Raw genomic sequence first — 4,520 nt, forward strand, 5'->3', positions numbered from 1 at the left:
TTGCAAACGTTTTTTATTCTTTATAGACAATAATGAATACCAACAAATAAAAGAAAAGGACAGGATACTTTCAACAATTAATTATAAAAAAGACCTGAGAATAACTCTCTATAGGCTACATTGAAAGAGTTAAGCTTCCTCAGCACAAACAAACTTTGGTGTGACTTTTTAATTCGTATCAAACTTCAACCTGTTATCAATAATCGTTCCTAAATACGTATATTCCTCTACATCCACCTGTGTGTCATTAATGACCACCTTTGAAGTGCAAGTGTTTTCTTATTCAAATTGATGATCATCATAGTTTCATAGTTTTTGACACATTCATCATCTAATTTCATCCTACACCACAAAATAAAATCATACAAAACCGAACCATATTCGAACTGTTGTCTTGTAAACTCTGACAATCATTTGTGCATAATATAAAAAGAATAGGAGGTCAACAATTCATACATTTTATTAAAGAATAAAACATATTTTGATATTTCTAAGAAATCTCTAAACAAGGAATGAGATTCCTCAGAAATTTTGCAGGTTATATTTTGTAGGCGTATTATTCAGGCTCAATCTGTTGAAGTTCGTCCCGCGCTGGAAAGTGCTCCACGTCGCTATGGTTACCTCTTCGCACTCTGTGAGACCCCCAGCTGTTTGACTATCGTTTGGGGCAGTGTTGCCAAGTCCGCGGGAAAATTGGGCTACTTTAACACTGTTGCCGCGAGTTGTTTTTCATGTCCGCGGGTTGAAGCGACTCCAATAACATGATATTAATCCCCTGGAATGCGAATTTTAGCAGGGGAACCCCGCCCAAAAACGTCTATTTTACCCTCCAGAACGCGATTTTTAACTGGGGACCCCCTCGAAACGCGATTGGGCTAGTTTTGAGTAGCGATTGGGCGGGCTTTCTTTTGAAAACCTGGCAACCCTGGTTTGGGGGGATGGAGGCTCCATAATTCGCATCCCGATGAAGGAATTTCAAAATTGTCAACTAAAGCGCTAACGTTACGGCCACATAGCGCCCCCTGCTGATGGTATATTTCAGTGCAACCCGTCACAATGTGACTCATCTAAGGTTTCCGTGCGGTTCACTGGTTTCAGGGCGGAGAGTGAGAAGCGCTGAGAGTCGCACTTCCACACACTGATCAGTACTAACCTCATACATACACACACACACACACCCACACGCAGGGCTGGACTCACACTCAGCCGGACCGTACCTCTGCCGTCCTCGGATCCACAGCCGCCGGAACATTTATGAGTTTCAAGTGGTTTTAATGTTCGCCGAAGCGAGCGGTAAGTCAAAGCTTTTGTGTGATAGTGCGTTAGAATGCTAACACGGTTAGCCGGTTAGCATCTGGTTAAGACACAATAAACGTGCGTTAAACAACATCCATTAATGTGATTTGACAGCTGTATTCATGCTCTGTTTGGGGCACATGATGCTGGATTGGCCTTGTTCCAGTGTATCTGATCACCATGGTCTGCGTTAGGAACGCCAGTTAGCCATTATTTATATCCTCTTCCTCTCTATGGGATGTATGGAGCTCATGAGGAGCTTATGGGCCAGGTCAGGCCTGACATGCATGGGCATATCAGGTCTGCTTTCACATGATGTGTCCATGATCATCATCAGACATGGATGCTTTTCTCTCTTTCCACATGTGGTTTTGTTAGCATTGATGCTAGGAGAATGTTTCACGATGGTGGACTTGAACTACTCTGGTTTATAGAATAAGCTTGGTTAATTGCATCACATCAAGAAGCTGGATGTGGTTTTGCATGCTTGCTTCTGACGAGAGTGTGTATCTTGGTTGCTGTGGTTTGATGCGCTCAGTATTAAAGGCTGTGATCACATTACTGATCCGTTGCTGCTTGTCTGTGTTTGCAGGTTTCCTTTAGTTAGTCCAATAGCATGATGAACATTAAAAGGCTTCCTGGATTTCAAAAGGCTTGATAGTTTCTTGGGAGCTTTAAAGTCTTGACATAGAGGTTTAATTCCTCACCAGTCCTTTTCATGCCCAATTGCAGAAGCAAGTAAGAGTTCAGAAGATCAGGTTCAGTTCCCTTAAGCCTAGTGCTGTAGCCTGATCAATATATCTTTCTTCACGCTGGTATGTGTAAGGTGTGGAATATGTTCCTTCAGCTTAGTGTACTGTAATCATGTTACACAACCTGAAATGTAACCAGGCCTGTAACTGCTGGCCAAATGATTATGTGTTGATTTGTCAGGGTTGTCTTGTAATTTGTGATAAGAATGTGATGTTAATATGCAAGACATAACCATCCCTTTGGTCTATTGATGTAAAACAGAGAACAATTTGAGTGCTTTTACCCTACAAAGCCGACTGTACCATATTTGACACATGCGAGGCCTCTAAATTATCAACATGATCACAACTTTGCTGAAAAACCAGTTGTACACAATATTTTGCATACCTTTCTTCCCTCTGATTGATACGTTTTTCAAAAGTAAAAGGCCATTTAGTATAATTCTAAAAATCTTCAGGTTGCGTTACACGTGTCTTTTTGCTGTAAAGTCTTTAATGTTTTTTATTAAGTAAACGTAAGAACGTTTATATTGTTAGTAGTATTTTAAGATGAGGATTTGCTGGACTGAAACAACTTTTTAAAGTTAAATTCATAAATCTGGTTCACTTTGAGAGTTCAAAATTAAGAGCTCCAACACAGGTTCAGTTTGCAAAGTAAAAGAAAAAACCTGGTGAATGTACTTCGTTCCCTTCAGAAATACATTCATATAAACCCCAACCCCAATGTTTATATTTTTCTTCCGAACAGTGAGCTTGCTGTACCTGTACAGTATTTTCTCTGTGCGTGTCTGTTAATTTTAGGCCATGCTTGCAAGAGATAAACCCTTGAGCTTTTATTTTGGCAGAAACTTCAGTTAAACTTTTATTTTGGCGGAAAACTCCAGCTTCTGTGAAAACAGGTTTTACAAACATTACTAATTTAATGAAATACTGTAAACATTTGCCTATTAAAATGTTGAAAATTATGCAAATGTGCAAATTATGCATAACTGGTGGTGGCCGTTGCGTTCCCAAACGCACTAAACTCACAGCACATTCAATAACTGAGTTCACTGCATTCACTGTGAACGGAGCCGCTCTGAGACGCGGAAAACATGCTTTATTATGAAACTGTGGCGGGCCGCTAGTCTAGTTAATGAATGGGAAACACTGAACTACATATTCTCACAATATGGGTAATAAAAGCCTGATGTATAATTTTTATTTATTTATTGTGGGTGTGTAAAGGTGCAATCAATCAATCAATAAATACATTTCTGACCACTATTTCATGTGTCAGGCTGTACAGAGTTAACTCTGCTGTTCTCACCTGTGTAATGAGAGCGACTGCAATATTACACAACAGTTACAGTACATTCCTGGCAATGAACAGTTATTCGCTGGCAGATTGTTGGCTGATATCCTTTATCAAGAATTTTCCAAAAAGGTAGAGCTGTGTAATCGTGAAAGGGCTGTAAATGTATTCTGATTTCAGTGTTTTGGCATGAAACATTCGAGGTAGGGGTTGACTCTGCCGCTGGGGTCATTTGAATCAATTAGGACTGTGTGGTAATTGGTGGCCGGCTAGTATTAGGCATTTCTGTGGGATGTGATTTGATTTAGGCTTTGCTGTAGGCTGCTCAAAAGGCAAGCTGAAATCCGAAATGTTGTTTGTTTTAATCTCCCACTTTGCTTATGAACAACATGGTTTGGAGCATTCTGGGCCCTCTTGTTTGGAAGACATCCAGAATTTAAATAAATGCATACTAATATCATCCTTAGAAAGTCTCACCACTCCAATGTGGGCTTTGGTAATAATAATATCAGAAATAATCAGCTGTTTATGAGATGACAACATAATCACTAGTGCAGGGGGCCGAACAATGATACAAATCCTTGAACGATTGCTCCTCTTAAACCACAACTAGCTCTGTTTTATGACATTTCTTTCGGCTGAACAAAAGCTAGTGTAGTGGCCTGTAGTGTTCATTGTTAATGAACCAAGCTATTATTTGTGTACTATGTAAGCACTATGGAAAATTAATGGACCTTGCAGGCTAATTCATGGTTTTTGCTAAGGCAAGCAAGCTGCTGCTTCTCATGCTCATGCTGATGTAAACAGCTGAAAAAATTAGGTGTGAACTAATATTATGTTTCAATTATTATACTGATTACTTTTGTTTAGGTGTATAGTTGATTTGCTGATGAACTGATTTTAAATATGTTTATATATATATATATATATTAGTGCTGTGTCCGATACATCGATACGACGATGTATCGTCACAGAGATCTGACGATACAAGTATCGATACAGCTGGCCCTGTATCGATATCGTGGCACGTGCGCTGCAGTGGACTGCGCTTAATTTGAATACAAGAACACAAAACGGAGTAGAAAAGTGCAAGGTTTCTAAAAAATTATGAATAGAGCATAATACATAGCCTACAACAAGGTTTAATCTGGCCGCAGAGGAACACAACTGGGTTGCCT

The 4,520-nt window shown here is 39.6% G+C and overlaps 1 protein-coding gene across 1 annotated transcript in view; it reads left to right on the top strand.

The window, feature by feature from the left end:
- Positions 1 to 1,104: 1,104 nt before the first annotated feature.
- The window catches only part of LOC107751880 (SNF-related serine/threonine-protein kinase-like), a 50,203-nt gene continuing 46,787 nt past the window's right edge, over positions 1,105 to 4,520 (top strand). The window contains exon 1 of the mRNA XM_016567646.1: positions 1,105 to 1,293. The gene's annotated coding sequence lies outside the window, so the exon portion shown is untranslated. The remainder of the gene's footprint in view (positions 1,294 to 4,520) is intronic.

Source organism: Sinocyclocheilus rhinocerous, unplaced genomic scaffold, assembly GCF_001515625.1.
Source record: "Sinocyclocheilus rhinocerous isolate Xijiao unplaced genomic scaffold, SAMN03320098_v1.1 scaffold752, whole genome shotgun sequence".
NCBI lineage: Eukaryota > Metazoa > Chordata > Actinopteri > Cypriniformes > Cyprinidae > Sinocyclocheilus > Sinocyclocheilus rhinocerous.